Below are 22,051 nucleotides of genomic sequence, written 5' to 3'. Positions count from 1 at the left end.
TCCCAGACAGTTCTTTAAAGATGCCTATGAAAAGATGCTGAACATTGCTAATTATTAAGAGAAATGCAAATCAAAACTACAATGACATATCACCTCACACTGGTCAGAATGGCCATCATCAAAAAATCTACAAACTATATGTTGGGCGTGGAGAAAAGGGGCCCCTCTTACACTGTTGGTGTACCTCTATGGAAAACAGTATATGCTGTACTGTGCTAAGCCGCTTTAGTCCTGTCCAACTCTTCGCAATTCCATGATCCACAGCCCACCAGGCTCCTCTGTCCATGGGGATTCTCCAGGCAAGAATACTGGAGTGGGCTGCCATGCCCTCCTCCAGGGGATCTTCCTGAACCAGGTGTTGAACCCACATCTCCCGAGTCTCCTGGATTGCAGGCTATTTCTTTACCACTGAGACACCGACGAAGACCCATGGAGAACAGTATGGAGGTTCCTTAAAAAGCTAAAAGTAGAAATACCATATGATCCAGCAATCTCACTCCTGAGCATGTACCCGGAAAAAACTATAATTCAAAAACATACATGCAACCCAGTACTCATTGCAGCAATATTTACAATGGCCAGGATATGGAAGTAACCTCAATGTCCATTAACAGAGGAATGGATAAAGAAGATGTACTACATATACACAGTGAAGTATTACTCAGCCATTAAAAGGAATGAAATTGGGTCATTTGTAGAGATGTGGATGGACCTAGAGACTGTCACATAGAATGAAGTAAGTCAGAAAGAGAAAAAAATATATCATATGTTAATGCATATGTGTGAAATCTAGAAAAATGGCATAGATGATCTTTTCTGCAAAGCTGAAATAGAGACACAGAATAGAGAACATATGGATACCAAAGTGGGAAGAGGGGTAGAATGGATTGGGAGATGGAGATTGATATATATACACTACTATGTATAAAATAGGTAACTAACGAGAACCCAGTGTATATAACTCTACTCAGTGCTCTGTGGTGATGTAAATGTGAAGGAAATCCTAAAAAGGGGGGATATATGTATACATATAGTTGATTCATTTTTCTGTACAGCAGAAGATAACACAACATTGTAAGGCAGCTACACACCAATTAAAAATGTTTTTAAAAAAGATGCTTAGATCAGGTGGTAAAGAATCCACCTGCAATGCAGGAGACCCCAGTTCAATTCCTGGGTTGAGAAGATCCTATGGAGAAGGGATAGGCTACCCACTCCAGTATTCGGGCCTGGAGAGTTCCAAGGACTCTCAAAAAGTTGGAAACAATTGAGCGACTTTCACACAGGTATGAAGGAAAGGATAGAGATAGGATGGCAGGGGGAAAGAATGGAGTCAAAGCCAGATTATAGGTTTTTTAAAAATTGGAAGAAATTTGAAAGTGTTGAAATGCTATTTGGTAAGCATCAATAGAAAGGAAGAGATTGTGGTCAGAGAGAGAAAAAAATCACTCAGATGGTTTTATGAGGGATAGAGAAGACCAGTAGTAAGTCCAGGAGAAAGATGATGAGGGCCTTGATAACTACTGTTTTTAAGGCCTTGTTTGTCCAGGCTTATTGAAAGTGCTTTACTGTATTATCTCATTTAATTCAACTCTCAAACCTAAGACTTTTATCACCATGCTATATACCAGGAAACAGGCCTAGAAAAACTAAGTAACTTGCCCAAGATCACACAGTAAATAAGAGGAGTAAAATTTGAAATCAGCCCATAGATCACTAGGGCTCAAATTGTAGTCCAGCAGCAGCAGCACCAAGGAAGTCATTGGAAACGCAAATTGTCATGTCCCACTTCAGACTAAGTGAATCAGAAATTCTGGGGGCAGGGCCCAGTAATCTGTTTTAACACAGCCAGGCCCTCCAGGTCATTGAAGTTAGAGAAGCACTGCTCCAGGCAATGCTGCCCTTCAAGGCCTAAACTGGGGCATGTGTGCCAAAGATGAGTGAAAATTATAGATTTGAGAATTATTTAGAAAGTTAAAGAGAGAGGAACTGGATGAAGAAAGCCGGGATGAGTTTCTAGCTTGAGTGACAGAGAAATTGCCCAAAGAAGGAGGAAGTTTAGTAGAGAAAGGTAACGAATTTTGTTGTGGACAAGCCAATTTTGAAGTTCTAGCAAACAGGTACACTGTTTAGTAGGCAAATGAATATACACATCAGATGGTAGAAGGGAAGATGGTGACAGAAAAGCTGGTCCCCAACATTTGCAGAGCCTGGGGCAAGAGTACACATAACCTGAACTTTAATATTTAAATGTTTGTAAGTTATCAATCAGACTAAGTTATTTTTAAATAAAATACACTGTCTCCTTTTCCTATGACACATATACCTTCATAATGACAAAATTTTAAAAAATGTGTATAAAGAGATGGTTTTTTATATTCCTGAAAATTGGCAAAATGGCAGATGCCTTGGGAGTTCTGTTGATGGGTCAGTGATTAGGATAAGTCATAAAGTATGTAATTTATGTAATACATAAAGTATTACAAAAAATTATGTAATACATGAAGTATGTAATTCATAAATTATTGTTCATTTCCTTTATGAAATTTATTTTCCATGCCTTCATCTCAGCAGAATTTTCAATGAAGTTGTTATAATGAAGATTTTCACATAATCTGTATGCAACTGACAATAATGATTCAAAGGGTTAAACAATAAATGTAACTATTCAAAGTTCACAAAAATTTTTTAGTAAATTTTCATTAAAATGGAAATCAAAGAAATGTAAAAAATTTCAATTACCTTTCATGAATGTTTCTAAAAATTCTTTTTCTTCCAAACTATTCAGAACTATTAAAATTAAAAAGCAAGATACAAATTACAATGAATGAATATCAATTTAAAGCAAAAGCAAAAGTTGAAAGTCTTAATTTTTTGACAATTTAAAATGTATTAAATATTTTTAGAAAGATAAAACTATTAGCAACTCTAGCAATTCATGTTTTCATTTTCTCTTGCCACACAACTAATCATCTGAAAACTTAGTACCTTAAAATCATGAGCTCTTATCTCTCACCATTCTGTGGACTGGCTGACTGGCTTTTTCTCCTAGTCTCTCCTGAGCTTTTCATGAGCCTGCAGTTGTACGGAAGCTCAGCCAGAACTGGGTTGCGAAAATCCCCTGGAGAAAGGAATGGCTACCCACTCCATTATTTGTTAGGGTCGCAAAGAATAGGACACAACTGAGCAACTAACACTCTTCTAAAACTAATTCTTCTCCAAACTCCTCTTCCATCCAGGCTGCTACATAACATTGAGCGGAGTTCCCTGAGCTATATAGTAGCTCCTTGTTGGGTATCCATTTTAAACACAGCAGTATGTACATGTCCATCCCAAACTCCCTAACTAGCCCTCCCAGCCCCCGACCCTGTTCTTCCGCAGACTTCTGTCACTTTCTACTGGTCAAAACAAATCATAAGGTCATTCCAGATGGAAAGAAACAGACTCTGCTTCTTGATGGGAGAAATGCCATGACTGGACAGGGATGGGAAGCATTATAAGAAGCTATCTATGCAATCTACCACAATCCATCTGGTTGTCAATGTGAAGAACTGATTATCTTCATAGCTGCACAGACCTACATATAGACCTACATATATACAAATTTTAAATAATAGGATATAGTAAATAACAGGATATATAACTTAAAATAATAATTTTGTTTAATACTGCAAAATGGTCCTCCACCATTCTGCACAACAATAGGAGAATCAGAATTTAGAACATGAAGAGAAGCAAGAAAATGGAGGTTCATCATCCATTTTCTACAGTTAGTGGGAAACACTTCGTTATGCAAGTATCTGTTATACTTCATGCAGTCTGAGAGAAAGGATTTGACCAGTTAATTGTCTAAATACTTACCCTGCTCAAATCCTCTTCAAACTCAGAAGCAGCATCAATCTCTATGTCAGCAGCAGGAATTTAGAGGCAGCTGCCTTTTGTTTTAGGGACATAGGGCAAAAGATGTGGAGAAGTGTTTCCTTGGGACTTGAACAGTATTAGTAAAGTGGATGTTTACAGATACGGATCCCTCTGTACCTGTGCTGAGTACTTATGCTGATACCTGAGTACCTGTGCTGATCCTGGATGACAAAGGTGCTCAGGTAGTCCTCCATTCATTTATACTGTATATGTTTGCATATGAAGGAATCTCCAAAGTACACAAGTCAGGGAAGAACCCTCTTGCCTAATGGAAGTACTGAGTAGGGACCACTGGATAGGGAGTAACATAAGAGGAGAGGAGAGAAAATCCAGGGAGAGTGGGGAGACCAGCAAGGATGGGACTCTGGGGAATAAACACATTGTTTATGGTATGTGAAGGTCACTCAGTGGTGTCTGACTCTTTGCAACCCCAGTCCATGAAATTCTCCAGGTCAGAATACTGGAGTGGGTAGCTGTTCCCTTCTCCAGGGGATCTTCCCAACCCAGAGATCAAACCCAGGTCTCCTGCATTGCAGGCAGATTCTCTACCAGCTGAGACACAAGGAAAGCCTGTTTATGGTATGGATGAACTGAAATATCCACTGACAGGAGAAATGATTAAATCAATTATAATGCATTCATTGTAGGAAATCCTAAGAACTCTTTTCTCTCATTCTGTCTTTGTCTCTATCTCTTTTCTACATACATTTGCATGGACTGATCTCTAAAATAAAGCACAGAATAAAACAACCAGCAAAATGTAGGACAATAGGTATAACATGATTTATATTACATTTATATCACACACACACATGATGCATAGAAAAAGGACTATAAGCAAACATACCAAACTGCCAAATGTTTAGAGGTGCAAAGGGGGATTTTCACATCTTATTCAGTCACTTAGAATAACTGGTTGTCTCTGAACGTGCGTTTTCTGTTACGTAAAGTACAGATAATAATAGTAATCACTTCACAGAGTTCTTTTTTTTAAAAGTTGAGATATAATTCACCACAAAATTCACCCTTTTAAAGTTTACAACTTGGTATTTTTTAGTATATTCACAAAGGTGTATAGCCATCACCACTATCTAATCCAGAACATTTCATCACCCCAGAAAGAAGCCCCAAACCCCTAAGCAGTCACTCCCCAAGCTCTCTTCCTCCCAGTCTTTGGTGACCACTCGTCTACATTCCGCCTCTCTGTATTTGGCTATTCTGGGAATTTCATATAAATGGAATCATACAGTATTTTCAAGGTTCATCCACGTAATAACATGTAACCTATTTTATTCCTTTTTATGGCTGGTTAATATTCCACTGAGTGAAGGTATCACAATTTGTTTATCTATTCATCAGTTGACAGACCTTTGGGTTTTTTTTTCCCATTTTTTAGCTATTATGAATACTGTTGCTATAAACACTCCTGTACAAGTTTTTGTTGGGGGCATAGATTTTATTTCTCTTGGGCCCATATCTATGAGTGGAATTGCTGAGTCATATGGTAACTCTATGTTTAACTTTTTGAGAACTGCCAAACATTTTTACAGCAGCTGCACTATTTTACATTCCCATCAACAATGTATGACTGTTCCAATTACTCCACATCCTTGCCAACACTTGGTGTTGTCTGTCTTTTTTCTCACAGTCATCCCACTGGGTGTGAAGTGGTATCTCATTGTGGTTTTGATTTGCATGTCCCTGATGGCTAATGATATTGAGTATCTTTTCACATGTTTATTGGTCATTTGCATATCTTCTTTGGAGAAATGTGTATTTACTTTGCTCATTTTAGAATTATTTTATTTTTTATGAGTTTTTTTTTTTAATATTTACTATTTATTTGGCTATGTTGAGTCTTACTTACGGTACATATGCTTCTCTCTGCAGTGTGCAGGCTGAGTTTTTTTGTTTGTTATTTTGTTTTTTGTTGGCTGCACTGGGTCTTCATTGCTCCCTGTGGGCTTTCTCCAGTTGCAGCGAGCAGGGGCTACTCTTCATTGCTGTATGCAGGTTTATCATTGTGGTGGCTTCTCTTGTTTTGGAGCATGGGCTCTAGAGTGAACAGGCTTAGCTGCCCCTCAGCATGTGGGATCTTCCTAGACCGGGGATCGAACCCACGTCCCCTGCATTGGCAGGCAGGTTCTTAACCACTGGACCACCAGGAAAGTCCCAAAAGCTTTCAATTTTGATGAAGTTCAATTTGTTCTTTATTATTGCATGTGCTTTGGGTGTCATATTTTTTAAAACATTACCTAATCCAAGGTCACAAGGATTTACAACTATATTTTCTAATAGTTTTAGCTATAAAACTGTAAGTTTTAGCTCTTACATTTAGGTTGTTGATCCATTTTGAGTTCAGTTTTATATCTGGTGATAGATCTCAAAGTTCTTACAATGATTCAGTGAAATGAATATTGCAAACTACGAAGCATGTAATAAGCTCTCCATGACTGGTAGCTAGTATTATAACTGTATTACTTGTTTAAAAACCATCAAATGCACAACAATCACCAAAAAAACTTTGCAGAGAAAGATCAACCTTATTACTATGTTGTCACATCTACTTTTTGAGAAAAACATAACCACCCAATATGGTTATCCCCTTGCTCATCATTTTTGGTAATTGCTAGTGTTACCAAAAAGATGAAGACTTGCCATGGGTAGAGATTTCAAAGCTGAAGCAGTTTCCAAGGACAGCCCCAGCACCACCCTAGATAATGAGGCACCTCTGGCCCAAGTGTAAAGCTCCTCACAGTGACTGACTATTGGAGGAAAAACATGCATTTTGACATAGTTATTTAGCATGAAACTTCATAGTTTCATCCTTGTATTTCTATGTCCATGTGCATATATATTCTGCACCTGAGCCTTATGGAGAATTAACTTTTAAGGATTCACCCACTACTCAAATGCTCCAAGCTAACTGAGAGCTCCAGCTACCCAAATATGCGAGATACCTTCTCTGAGTCTTTAGTACTCACAATGACCCCGTATTGGTCTTTCTTTGAGACAGTCTCCCTGAAATCTCAGTATTTTTAATGGGGAGGTGGTTGCCCCCAGCGTACGTTTGGCAACGTCTGAAGATATTTTTGGTTGTCACAACTGAGGGAGGACTACTGGCATCCAGCAGGCAGAGGCAGGGACATTGCTAAACATTCTACAACGCACAGGACAACCCCCACACAGAAACCTCTGTGTGTGTGCTAAGTCATGTCCGACTCTTTGCAACCCCATGGACTGTAGCCCACCAGGCCCTTCTGTCCAAGGGATTCTCCAGACAAGAATACTGGAGTGGGTGGCCATGCCCTCTGCCAGGGAATCTTCCTAACCCAGGGATTGAACTCGTGTCTCCTGCATTGTCAGACAGGTTCTTTACCACTGGTGCCACCTGGGAAGCCCAAACGAAAACTTATGCAGTCTCAACTGTCAATCATGTAGACTGAGAAACCCTGACTAGATTTATGAGTCAATCATGCTTACATTTTGAACTAGGGCCACAAGATGTGAAGGCTCTGGAATCAGACACAGCTGGATTCAAATCTCAGCTCTTTCACTTACCCCCGTTTGTGAGCTTGAGCAAGTTTCTTAACCTCTCTGAGCCTTAGTTTCCTCAGCTAATAATCACTCTAATATACATATGTGTATATACATATACTTAGACTCATCTAATATGTAATGTGTGGCATAGTGACTGGCACATATTGTGTTCTAATATTAGCTCACATAAACATAGTTGATAACGATATCCTAATAAAAATAATACCTTAGGATTTTTTTAAAGTTGGGTGTATTGTATTGATTTACATAGGGTAATATCATCTTTTTTGAGTATACAATGAGTTTTGACAAATGAACACAATGGTGTGATCACTACTGCAATAATGATACTGAACAGGTTCATCACCCCCCAAATTCCCTCATATCCCTTTGTATAAATTCCTCACCCCACTGATCTACTTTCTGTCCCTATTGTTTTTTGCCTGTTTCAAAGCATCACATAAATGGAATCATAGAGCATGTAGCCTTTGAATCTGGCTTCTTTTGCTTACATAGTGCTTTTGTGACTCATCTATGCTTTTGCACGCATCAGTAGCCTTGTTCGTTTATATTGCTGAGTAGTATTTCATTGTGTGGATGTGCCACAGTTTTGTTTATCCATTTACCAGCTGATGGGCTTTTTTTTGTTTCCAGTTTCTTGGCTATTATGAATGTAGCCACTATAAACATTGGCATACAGGTCTTTCTGTGGATGTGCATTTTTATTTCTCTTGAAACTAACTAGTTTAATCCCAGGAGTAAGACTTCTTGGTGTCATAGTAAATGTATGTTTAACTTTGTGAGAAACTGCCCGACTGTTTTCTAAAGGGACTGTACCATTTTGCATTGCTGATCTATAGCCTAGCTAGTACGTGATGCTGTTAGTTTTTGCTTTGCAATTTTAGTTATTCTAGAAAGTAGGTAGTAGTATCTTATTGTGTTAATTTGCATTTTCCCTAATAACTCGCAGTGTTGAGTGCCTTTGTTTTGCTTTCAGTTCTTAACATACAGACCATTTGGGATGCCTTAAACCTCACAGAAAACTATATTAAGTAGGTAGAAATAAACAACATGTTCATACTGATGAGAATTAAATGCATGCGTCTCTCCACCCCACCATCACCAAAGTGACTGCTTTCCCACTTCCCATAAGAAAAGAGACGTCTGGTTTTGTACACTCTAGCAACCCGGAGCTGCAGCCAATCTGCGTCATCCTCACTGTGTAATTAGAGGCTGGAGGTGCCCACGTGTCTCATTTTTAGGATGCTGTGGGCTACATTTGGCCCAGATTAGGTTATACTTTAGGCATTTCACTGCATATCTCTTTTTCCCCCTCAGAGTTCTGTTTCTCAGAAGGCTCTCAAAAGAACAAACAGCTCTGGGTCCAAGTGAAGATTCTCCCTCTCTGAGGACAGTGGGGGTGATAGAGACCTCCCTCAGGCATACTCTCTAAAGCAGAAAAGGAAAGAAAAACAAGCCCCAGCAGCCCTGAGGGTGCAGTGCCTTAGACTCAAACCCAGAAAGAGCATGCTGCTTCATGTACTAAAATCCTCCATCCACAAGTTTATTTCACCAAGTGAACATTGTCCTGCCCTCTCTTCTTCTCACATAGAACCCATCATCCCTAATGCTTTTCCTTGCTCTTCTAGTTATGGTTGCCAGAAAAGATAGAAGATCCCCGGTTAAACTTGAATTTCAAATAACACACAAATTTTTAGTGGAAGTATATCCCATATAATATTTGGAGTCTTCTTGTAGTGCCAATGTTGGAGGGTTAACTTATTTTTATTAAGGGAGTCAAAATATTACTTGAGGAGAGAACTAAGAACCTATTTGATTTTGTCTTAACCCTATGCTTGTTCTCCCCCCTGCCCCCACCCCTGCTCCCGTACCTCCAAGAGGCAGGATATATAGACAACTACTTATTTTCTCCACCGCAGCATCAGTTACGGGACTTCAGAAGCAAAAGAACCAGAGCTAGATGGCAATGACCATCAGTAGCAATTCCTGTTTAAAAAAAAAAAAGCAAAGCTCCTTCTGGGCTGGCTCTGTGTATAGTCAGATGAAAAACTGACCACTCCGTTTGTTCAACACAGGATGGCTGGGGAAGGAAGTGAGCCAATCCTTATTAAAGCGCCACTTAAACTCATTTCTGGAATCAGCCTGATATAAATGCATTCATGTTAAACTTCTTCAGTCACTGCACTGCCAGCAAATCACTAAGAGTGAGCCTCTCCTACAGAGAAGGGCACAAGCAATTTCAGACCCTTCAGCCCCTCATATAAGGTTAATGGGAAAATAAACACAAACTATAATTAAAAGTAAATGAACAAATGTTATTTTTAAAATAAGAGAAAAAATTTATTGACTGCCTCCTTTTCCAAGTTCCCTATGTGTGTTATGTGAATGGGTCCAATTTTACCTAACATACTTGTGGGCTATGTGTTATGAATTACTGAATAATTAAATAATTTCCCCAATGCTAGTAGGAGTAGCTTGGATTTTTATTAGGATCAGTCTGATTCTAGAATTAGGTCTCCCTACTAATCCACATAAATCTGACACCATAATTACCCAGGAGAAGGAAAGAGAAACTTAGTGAAAATGCTCGGTAGTGTATGGAAATTCTCACAATGAATCGTCCCCACAGTTAAAAGGCCTATGATTCCAACAGCCAAGCAGAACCCACATAGGCAGTTTTGACAGCGATATGAAAGATGGGTTCCAGGTGCCACAGCCGTAGATTATTTAAGAGGCAGCAGTGGGGCTCTAGTGAAGCGGCAGGACTGAAGATTGGTGTTAAAAGTCATTGACACAAAGGTGAATAAAACTGTCTTGTAATTTCCCAGAGACCAGAGCAGACAGATCAGAAATCGAGGCAAGTAGAGAAATCCAATCACATTTCTAGCTACCAAAGCACCATGAAGTGATTATGACTCTGACATAATGTCTGGGCCAGCCATAGCTTGGTCAGGGCCTTGGACCTGTTTCCCCAGGTGTGATGTCAACAACGACAAGAGTCAACATTGTCATGGTGCTGTCCAGGTGTCAGGTTCTGCTTCAGGTGCTGCACAACTTTTAAGCCATTTCATCTTCACAAAAACCCTCTGAGATAAGTACTCTTGTCATCTCTCTTTCATCCTTGAGGAAACATGGCAGAGGGAGGCTAAGTAACTCACCCAAGATCCCAAGTGGCAGATCTGGGATTCAAACAGAACAGTCTGGATCCAGAGTCTGTGCTCTTAACCATCACACCACGTGCTATGTGCTAAGCATCTACACCTGTCAAAGAGGCGGACCTGAAGGAAGGATTGAAACTGATGGGTAGGATCAGCTTTCCAAATGAAGGCACTGAATGTAGAGGAGAAAATCAGTGGAGAAAGCCATGGTGAGAGGAGGGAAAGAGAAGGGAGGACCATGGAGGTAGACAAAGAAGGAACAGTCAGAGAGGTATAAAGGGAAGCAGGATTGTGCAAAAGCAGGGAAGTACAAGGAGAAGGAAGCTTCAGGAAGGAAGGTCATCCACAGAACCCCAGTGCTGCAGAAAGATCAAGAAGAGTGGGGCCTGAGAAACAGACATTGAATTAGCACTTTGAAGCTTGTGTTGATGAAGACTGGGTTGCCCCTGAAGGATACCAATTTGGATGCTGTGACTCGGATGGTAAAGACTCCACCTGCAATGCAGGATACCCAGATTCGATCCTTGGGTCGGGAAGATCCCCTGGAGGAGGGCATGGCAACCCACTCCAGCATTCTTGCCTGGAGAATCCCATGGACAGAGGAGCCTGGTGGGCTACAGTCCATGGGGTCGCATGGAGTCTGACACAACTAAGCAGCCTACAAAGGCCCACAACAAAGGCCAAAAATGACAGTGTGAAGCGTATTTCCCCTCATGTGACAGTCCAGCCTAAACAGTTCTGGGCTAATCTCACCTTGGTGCACTGCCATCTTGAGCATATGAGGTTTCTATATTAAAATGACTGTTCCTGTCATCTCTCCACAGTCTAGGCAGCATGAAGACTAAAGACTTCATGGAAAACGCACCCCTTCCTTTCAAAGGGTTGGTCTGGAAGCTATGAACCTGGCAACACCAAGCTGCAAGGGAACCTAGAAAATGCATTCTTTCGTTGGGCAGTTGTACTCAGATAACAGAGATGAGTTCTATTTCTAAAGATAGAAAAAAAGATGACAGAATCAGGACACAACTCTATACCATAGAGGTCACTGATCACCTTGGCAGTTAGCTTCATCTAGTGGGCTGTAGGGAGTTCACAGGGAGAGGGTGGGTCTTTCCTAGAGAGGAAAGACCATGTGAAAGAGTTACTGGTCATGGAAATAGAGAAAATGATAGAGGCAGAGGAGTAGCAGAATACAAAGATGGTCTGTGCAAAAAGGGGAGAATCAGGAATGTTTATGGAGAGTAGAAAAAAATCAAGAGGGAAGAGAGAGATCAGATGCTGCGAGGTCTGCCTTGGACACTTCTTTCTTTGAAACAAGAGGACAGGATAACACAGTGAGTAAAGAGGTACATTTCTTTATTTCTTTCTTTATTTTTATTTGGCTTCATTGGGACTTAGTTGTGGCACAAGGGATCTTTTTTTTTTTTGGTTGCAGCATGTGGGACCTAGTTCCCTCACCATGAATCACACCTGGGCCCCCTGCATTGGGAGTGTGGAGTCTTAGCCACTGGACCACCAGGAAAGTGTACATTTCACTGTGAAGATTAGGGAAGTTGAGCAAGCATGGGTTCATGTGGCTCCAGTCTCAACCACATAGGTGAGATCAGTCGCCTCCCTAACAGCGTGTTTCCAAATATGAAGGCTACCAGGAGCTTACAAAACGTAAGGGTGATGCTCCCTGTGCCTGACTAGCATCCTGTCGCCTGCATCTCAGGAGGACACTCGTGACTATGCACTGTCTCTCTCCTACAGAGTTAGAACCCTACAGAGAGCCGCTTCTCACTCATAGAGCCACTGTGGACACAGAGATGACCCCCAATAAATATCTGTTAATTCAGTGAATAAATGAGTAGGTGAATGAACAAACACATTTCACGACTGAGTAGTTGCACATGTTCAGAACATTTAAATTCCTCTTCAAGCAGCATAATTCCTTATGGGCTGACATTCATCTCAACAGATTCCATTTCCAAACATGCTTCCTTCTTCTCTAAAACATGAGAATGATACATCCCCTGGAATATCTGAGATGTTGTAGATTTTACTAGGCAATATCTCTCTAATAGCACAGAGAAGTGCCTCCGTTTATTAGTGACTCTAATAGTGGCTAATATCGCTCTAGGTCTTTTGTTTGCATTGTTAGAGAAGCTTGTAAGGATCCATTCAGGCTAAATGTTGACTTCTTTCAGTTTAAAGAAACAGCACCCAAAATAGGCTGCTTTTGCCCTAACAGGAAAATATCCTTTCATGGAAGTTTTTTGCATGTACTTGTTTCCTACTGCCACAATGTCATATCATTTCGGATGTCAGCCAAGCAATGTCAGAACTCAAAGAGTTCAGATATTTCAGACAAGGAAAATGTCCCCCCTCCCTGTTCCCCACCTTCAGTTCTTACAGTTAATTGTTCATCAGCTCAACTCTGTTATTTCAGGAGGTTACTTACAGGAAGATGGTAAAATTAGCAGGAGAAAATCAGATCAAAAGTGGCCTCATCAGCCATTAACTACCCAAAAAATCACAAAGTCTTTCATTACGTAGTTACTATATGTGGTGACATGTTTAGGACTAAACAAAATGACAAAGTGGCTCCTGGGCTGGTGTCAACATATCTTCAGTACCTGCCTCTGTAGGATGATCCCAGTCATATGACCACTTAAGACTTTGGCCCTGCCCTGGGTTTTTTTCTGAATTAAACGCACTCTGTTGGTGAGTCACAGAACATGTTCTCTGTAAAGGGAGACTCTCCAGGTTCAACTATTACAACTGCAGAAACTATAAGCAAGCATAATGATTACATCACTTCTAATTACAGTTCCTCTTTCTGGCTCCAACAGGAGGAAACATTGTGCTTGCTCACCTCCAGACTGCCACTCTCCAAGCAGCCTTCACCTTCTGAAGGACATAGCTGCCTCTGGTCTTCTACCCTTGGAAATCACCCTGAGCTTGTCTCTCTCCAAGACAAGACACTCTTTAAAGCATTCTTTAAAGCCCAGACTCTCTGGCACAGGACAGAAACAGGTGTGCAAGGGACTTGAAATAACTGTCCTCTTCCTTCTCCAAGAAAAGTGACTTTTGGCGACTATATTTGGGGTGCCACCTCTGCCTCCTCCATGCTCTCCTGAAACACTGAGCTTCCACTGTTCTTGGCAGGGGATAGGGCACTAACACCAGTACCCATTATTTGGCCTCAATCCCTCCCTGCTTCCAGATTATTCCATTAGCTTTAGGGCACCACCCAGTCCTCTCAATAACTTTTGTTTGACTTCACAGCTTCTGACTTCTCAGCCTGCATGCCAGAGGTCGACAAGGTCCTTCCTGCCCAGAGCACAGGGAGCACTTTCTACCTTGCTTTTCCTTCTTTTCCATCTGTGGGGCTCCCTCTTTCCCATATGCAAAGACAATACAAAGAGCAGACCACACATTTTCAAGATGTTTACTGAAGAAAATTAAAGGAGTGATCTAAAATTACAGACTAGCATTTGTGTGTAATCCTTGGTTAGAAATTGGTGCTAAATCCTGTCCATCCTTCTCTGATCACACAGTTATGGTCACCCAAGATCTGTGCCTCTCCCAGGTCTATCTGGGACTATGCCAGAATCCCCATGCTGACCCAGTTGGGCCCGGCCTCCTCCTGCAATTACAGATGCACTAGACCATGGTGGTCTTGTGTCTGAATCTTGTCCTAGCACTTGATGCACCTGCTATTTCATACCCTGTGTTTAGTCCTGGTTGTCATCATTTGAGAAGCACGTTGACAAACTTGAGAGAACAACCAAGTAGTGAGGAATTTGGAAGACATCTTACACCCAGAATGGTCAGAGAAACTGAGGATGTGGGCTAGAGAAGGACTTGGGGAGTGGACACGGCCATCATAGAGACTGTTGAGATACATCTGCTGCTTTCAGGCCAACCCAAAGATAATGCCTTTCTTACACTAACCCAGATATATTAAAGTGGTGCAGAGTGTTCTAGAAAATGGTATTTCTGTCTCTAACTTGTTCTAGCAGTGACGTTCCTTCCAGCAGAGATGGTCCAGAGATTCGTGTGCCGGGTAAGGGCTGGCCTTCCAAATCCACAATTGTCTATTTCTATGGAGAACACCAAGGGAGGGTCCAGAGGTTTTTGGTGACTAGGATCCTGTTAAACCTTGTGGCCTGCTTGGTACTAGACATCAGTCAGCTTTCACCTATTATTATTAGCCTTTGAAATTCTGACATGCTCTCCAGGAATTTAAAATATTCCCTTCTGCAGGACGGCACAGCTTGCCAGCTTTAAAATTCAAACTTCAAAGCTGCTTTGGAAATAAAAATTTGCTTTTACAATTTTAAACGTTTCTAGCCACAAGAAAGATGACTTGAACTTTTGGAAATTGGCTTTTGAAATGTACATCTATTGACCAGTTTATGATGAGCTTGGAAGGCCCTCTGCCAGTGGCCTGTTTAACTTACCTTTGCCCTCTAGCAGGTCACCCAGCATCTGGTTCAGAGCAGGCTACAGCAGTGGCTCCCAGCTGGGCTGGGATTGGGTCAGGCATCGGTCACTTATTTAATTCTCTGGGTCAATGTGCAGCTGGAGGTGAGAAGCTCTGTTGTTGAAGGTTTGAGAATTGCCATTTTAAACCATGTTCCTCTCAGACATCGTTTCAGAACAAGCCAGTTTGCTTACATTCTATCATATCACAAAGCACCCTTCCGCAATAAGTGGATGAGATGTTTTTATCTGTTGTCCTGATTCTCAGAGGACTTCAGAGGACCTCAGGTCTGCTGACCCAGCTATGACGGTGGAGTGACAATGGGGTGCAGGTTGAGAGGTGTTTTACGTCTCTGATGACAAAATTAGGGTGGTGGTCAAGCTACACTCACCCCTAGGTGTTTTTAGGGTTTCTCTTGGGTGCCCTTGCCAACACACAGCCTCCCCAGGCCTGGACAAAAACCTTTTTCTCTGGAGCTTCCACAGTCTCAGACAAGACTGCGTTCCTTTAAGAAGGCTTTTGACATGCTGATTCACAGCTGTTTGTAGTCAAGAATAGCTGCCCATTGGGGAAATCACATCTGTGCTGACTATTGGAATAAAACTGCCCACAGAAGTTAATGAGCCAGCAGACTCATTCTTCTGGATAGTGCTAGGTCCCTGCCATCCCCACACAAAAGTAAACTCCATGAAGGCACAGATCTCATGGGACTTCCACACCCTGGTGACCTCAAAGCCTAGAACAACATTCGGCAGGAAGGGGGTGCTCAAGAAATGTATTCAATGGATGCATAAATGAATGAATGAATCTAATGCTAATCGGGGCCCAGAGAGAACTCCAGAGACCATCGATACTACTTAAAAATAAATAAGTAAAATATTTATTTACAGATTTTGGTTTTCCCAGGGCTTCAGATACTAGCAAGGGAAAACTTTCTGGACAACTTTACATGTTAACCTAGGGCATTGTGCTATGCTTAGTCACTCAGTCATGTCTGACTCTTTGCGATCACATGGACTGTAGCCTGCCAGGCTCCCCTGTCCATGGGGATTCTCCAGGCAAGAATACTGAAGTTGGTTGCCATGCCCTCCTCCAGGGGATCTTCCCAATCCAGGGATCAAACCCAGGAAGCCCAATAATACTGGAGTGGGTTGTCATGCCCTCCTCCAGGGGATCTGTAGGAACAAAGACGGCTCAACCTACATGAAGTCTTAGATCCACTGCTAACTGACCAGCCCAAATGTTCTCATTGCCAAGAATTCCCTGAGCATCAGGAAGCATCCCTCCACAGAGCTGCCTCCCCCAACTCAGGGGTTACCGATATTAACTGCACTTACCCACCCCACCTAAAGGGAGGGCCCCTCACAAATCCATTCTCATGTCTCAGGTCTCCAGCCTGACCCCCAACACCGTTGCATAATTCCAGTTTTTTTGTCTTCTTCCTCAGAAGCAGCTTAGAAAATCTTCTTTAATTTGTGTGTGTGTGTGTGTGCGCGCATGCATGCCTTAAGAAATTAGAACTAGGCTTGTCCAGCCCTGCCAGTGTTAGCAATCATCTGCTGGAGAAGCATACAAATTTGAGTAAAAAAAAGCCACACAGCTGTGTTCTCCCAATCCCTAGGGCCCTAGAACACACCCCATAGAGAGTAGAAATCCTTTCTTGAATATGGAATGTGGGGTTGAATGAAAAGATTCTGACCTAACCACCTTTCTCCTGGGCTCTCACATCTTTCCCCTAGAAGAAGCTGGTATATAGGGAAGTGTTCACATCGATTGCTTTTTAGTTTCCCTGTCAGCTTGGCTGCTGACCACATGACTTGGCAGAGCCAAATATCTTTCCCTGAGTCTCTGACTGGTACAATAAGGAATTTTAACTTTGAGGTTCAGTCAGCTGTCTGATGAAAAGGATTCTCTATGTCTCAGTATAAGCATTGCCTGTATCAAAATGTGCACATGGAAAAATCAAGTGCTTGCACCCAATAGTTGATGTGTTGAATCCCTTTTATTTATCACATTCTCTGGCTGAAATTCAAAGTGAGTGATTAAATGCTGGCAACCTGGGGGCTAGCATTATTTAGTGTCTCTAGAAAAGTCCCCTCTATGATGCATCATTTAGACTAGGAAGATCGTTTCCTGTGGACTGCACCTCTAGGGAAGTGCATCTTAAAATCAAGAGGGAAACAGTCAAGCAGCTTGATCTGTAACAATAACCTGTGATTGTTAGCCACAGGTTAATACTTTAAGAAGAGCAGCATTCCAATTTCTAATCAAGGGGCCATTGTTACTGATAATAATTAATCCTCTCTCTGCTTATCCCTCTCTTTGAACTATGCATCCTAGACAGGGTGGAAAGTGATTGCTTGTTTAGGAAACTTCACTCTTGTCCATGTTATCACAACCACAGGGAGATTCACATAAATGAGGTGGAGGTATTAGGACTGAGAGCAAGGCTGAGATACAGACATTACATTTAAAGTAGCGCCTAGTTAGCAGCAGCTGGAGAGAGCTTTCCCCTCCCCCAAAATACATGCAGACACAGAAAAAGATTAAAACTCTAAGTCATCCAGGGATTAAAAAAAAAACCACTCATCTGACAAGTGATGAATAGTCATTGCTTTCAAGGAATTTCTGGTCCAGTCACTAAACCAAGCTCTTAGTTAACTAATTTGCTGTGTAGCAAATTACCACAAAACTTAAGGGCTTAAAACATTTATTTTCTCACAATTCCTGGGGGTCAGAGTCCAAGCGTGGCTTAGCTGGACCCTAAATGGGTCTCTCTGGGCTCAACAAGGAAGGATTCACTTCCTCCCTCACTCACGGGGCTTGTCAATGGGATTCAGCTCCTTATGGCTGGCAGTCTGCGGATTCCTTGGTTTCTTGAGATATGGGTTTCTCCACAGAGCGTATCACAACACTGCAGCATTTGAAGAGCTTCAATAACAAAACAGAATGGAGTAAACCTGGAGACAAGCAGGAACAGTTCCAAATTCCCTGCCTTGTTCCCCACTCACAGCTGATTTGAGGAGTATCTTAAATGCTTTCCTGCCCACCCATCTGTGACTAGACGCCTTCTCATTCCTTCCTTCACTGATTCATCCACTCAACTATTAATATTTGGGGGTTCTCTCTATGTGCCAAGAATGATTTGAGGTAGCGGGAATATAGCCGTGAACAAAGCAGATTTCCAGTTCTTAGGGATTTTACAGTCCAGTAGAGAAGACAAATAATAAATAAATAAGAAATGTAATGCTCACTTCAGCCTCACATACTAAAATTGGAATGATTATAGAGAAGATTATCATGGTTCCTGCACAAGGATGACACACAAATTCATGAAGTGGTCCATATTTTTGTCCATCAACAGAGGAATGGATAAAGAAGATATGGTATGTATGTATATATATATATATATATATATATACATATACACACAATGGAGTATTACTTGCAGCAATATGGATGGATCTAGAGACTGTCATATTGAGTGAAGTAATTCAGGCATAGAAAGACAAATATATGATATCACTTATATGTGGAATCTTAAAAAAGGGTACAAATATACTTATCTATAAAACAAAAATAGAGTTACAGACATAGCAAACAAACATATGGTTACTAGGGGGTAAGAGGGCTAAACTGGGAGATTGGGATTGACATATAAACACTACTACAAATAAAATAAATAACTAATAAGGACCTCCTGTACAGCACAGGGAACTCTACTTGATACTCTGTAATGATCTATATGGGAAAAGAATCTAAAAAAGACTGGAGATATATATATATATATATGTGTGTATGTATATATATGTATAACTGATTCACTTTGCTAACAAAATGTAAATCAACTATACTCCAACAAAAATTTTAAAATAAAAGAAATGCTTCAAAATTATTTATTCATATTTTATTTCCAATTTTAAATAAGCTTATTACTATTTTACTATTGGCAAATATTTTTTAAAATGTCAACTCTCTATTATATTTAAAGCAAAACTTTACAAGTTTGATTTTGTCTTTTTATTGTGTTTATTATTTTAGATTAATATTTTAGGTTATATGTATTCAAATTTACCTGTCTGTATTTAAGTTTTATGTCTGAGAATATTTTTCCTATTTTTAATTTAAAAAAAAAGAACTGTATAGTTTATCAGAAGACAAGTGCTATAGAGAAGAAGAAAAGTGTTGGTCTTCCAGTCATGTCTGACTCTGTGACCCCATGGACTGTAGCCCCATCAGGCTCCTCTGTCCATGGAATTCTTCAGGCAAGAATACTGGAGTGGGAAGCCATTCCCTTCTCCAGGGATCTTCCCAACCCAGGGATCAAACTTGGGTTTCCTGTATTGCAGGTGGATTCTTTACCATCTAAGCCACCAGGAAGTGCTGAGGGGTGTGTGAGTCTGTGCGATGGGAGGTTATAATATGACATTTGAGCAGAGAAGTGATAGAAGGTAGAAGTCTTGGGGTGGCAGTGTGCTTGATGTGTTTGAAGAACAGCAGTAAAGTCAATGGGACTGAAGCAAGGTCGGTGAGGCAGACAACAGTACGACAGCAGGTCAGAGGGGTGCTTGACTCATGGGATGTGGTAAAGCCCATTTCACAGTCACTTGAAGGGTTCTGTAGGTCAGTTTAAGACTTCGATTTTTACTGTGAGGTGGAACATGGTGGGCATGATTGAATGTAAGACCACGCGGGTTGCTAGGTTTAAAAAGAAATGGTCTGTGGGGCAAGGCTGGAAGCCAGGACACCAGTTACAAAAGAATAGAAAAAAAAAAAAAAAAGAATAGAAATAATACAGGCAAAAATGGTAAGAAGTAACTGGATTCAGGATTTATTTTAAAAGTAGAGTAAATATAGGATTTAATGACAGAATGAATATGGGAGCAAGAAAAGAGTCATTAAGGACAATTCCAGAGTTTTTGGCCTGAGCAACTGGTGCCATTAAGAAGAAAGAGGAACGCTGGTGGAGGAATAAGATGGGGAAGGTTCAGAAATCAAGAATTGTGACCGAACCAAAACAAATAATCCTAACATTTATACAGACCCTGAACAGCCAAAGCAAGCTTCAGAAAAAAGAACAAAGCTAGAGGTATCATGCTCCCTAACTTCAGATTATACTACAAAGCTATAGTAATATACTGGCACAAAAACAGACACATAGATCAATGGAACACAATAGAGAGCCCAGAAATAAACCCACACACCAGTGGTACAATTAACCTACAGCAAAGGAGGCAAGAATACACGATGGAGAAAAGACAGTCTCTTCAATAAGTGGTGCTGGGAAAACCAAACAACTGTATATAGAAGATGACATTATAGTTTTCTCACACCATATACAAAGATAAACTCAAAATGAATTAAAGACCAGAAACCATTAAACTTTTCGAAGAAAAGAGGCAGAACACTCTTTGACATAAATTGTAACAGTCTTTTTTTGGATCTGTCTCCTAAGGCAAAGGAAACAAAAGCAAAAATAAACAAATAAAATTTAGTTCAATTTAAAAGCTTTTGCATACCAAAGGAAACCACTGACAAAATGAAAAGACAACTTGCCGAATAGGAGAACATATTTGCAAATGATATGACTAATAAGGGGTTAGTATCTAAAGTATATAAACAACTCATGTAACTCAATATCAAAAAACCAAACAACTGGATTTAAAAATGGGCAGGACTTCCCTGGTGGTCCAGCGGCTAAGACACTGCTCTCCCAATGCAGAGGGCCCAGGTTCAATCCCTGGTCATTGAACTAGATTTCACATGCTGCAACTAAGTCCCAGTGTAGTCAAATAAAGAAAGAAATATATATTTTTTTAATGGGCAGAAGACCTAAGTAGACATTTTTCCAAAGGTGACATAGCTGGCCAACAGGCACATGAAAAGATGCTCAATGCTGCTAATCATCAGAGAAATGTAAATCAAAATCATAATGAGATATCACTTGGTCAGAATGACTATCATCAAAAACACCACAAATAACGGTCATTGGTACTGTAATCATCATCATCATCATTATGTTGTACACTTGAAACCAACATAATACTATAAATCAACTACACTTCAAAAAAGACCATAGTAAAATAAAAATAAATAATAAAAAAATTCTGCTTTGAATCTGTTGAGATACCTATTAGATGCCCAGATGGGCAAATCAAGTAGACAGTTCAATAAATGAGTCTGGGGTTCATGGATTGATTCTGGCTAGAGATGGAAACATGGGAGTTATCAGACTTTAATAAGGGCTCCCTGGTGGCTCAGACGGTAAAGCTTCTGCCCGCAATGCGGGAGACCCGGGTTCAATCCCTGGGTTGGGAAGATCCCCTGGAGAAGGAAATGGCAACCCACTCTAGTACTCTTGCCTAGAAAACTCCATGGATGGAGGACCCTGGTGGGCTACAGTCCATGGGGTCACAAAGAGTCAGACATGACTGAGCGACTTCACTTACTTCACTCACTCAGACATTAATTAAAGCCCTGAGTCAATGAATTCACTAGGAAGTTAGAGCAGATAGAAAAGAAAGATTCAAGAACTGAACCCTGGGACACTCTAACACGGAGAGGAGGATGACAGGAAAAGTGCAAGTGGCTAGTAAGGCAGGGAAAATCAAGAAAAAGTGGTATTCAGGAAAACAAATGAAGGAAGCATTCCAAATTATTGAGTCTTCCTTTAGTTTCTGGTTTTTTGGTTTGTTTTTTTTTTCCAAATGCTCATGTTCATAAGAATCACTCTACAAAGTATCCAGAGGATGCCTTAATTACTTGTTTTGTGGGAAATTTAAAAGATTTTCAAGATAGTTCTGACTTGGGTTGATTTTAGCCATAGGTACTGATGCAAGAATGTAATTGTGAAAAAAAAAAAAAAAAAGAATGTAATTGTGATGGAATGGGATCTACTGTAGTTTCAAGAGAGCTGGAAGGATTCTAACATGCTTTAAGG

At 40.7% G+C, this 22,051-nt stretch overlaps 1 non-coding gene across 1 annotated transcript; it reads left to right on the top strand.

The window, feature by feature from the left end:
- The first annotated feature begins 18,356 nt into the window (after positions 1-18,356).
- LOC122676225 lies at positions 18,357-18,463 on the top strand. The gene has a single exon (XR_006335507.1). It is a non-coding gene; the product is annotated as a U6 spliceosomal RNA (small nuclear RNA).
- Positions 18,464-22,051: the final 3,588 nt, after the last annotated feature.

This window comes from Cervus elaphus, chromosome 19 (assembly GCF_910594005.1).
Source record: "Cervus elaphus chromosome 19, mCerEla1.1, whole genome shotgun sequence".
NCBI classification, from domain to species: domain Eukaryota; kingdom Metazoa; phylum Chordata; class Mammalia; order Artiodactyla; family Cervidae; genus Cervus; species Cervus elaphus.
Note: the sequence above shows the minus strand (reverse complement) of the source record. Positions and strands in the feature narration are given on the sequence as shown.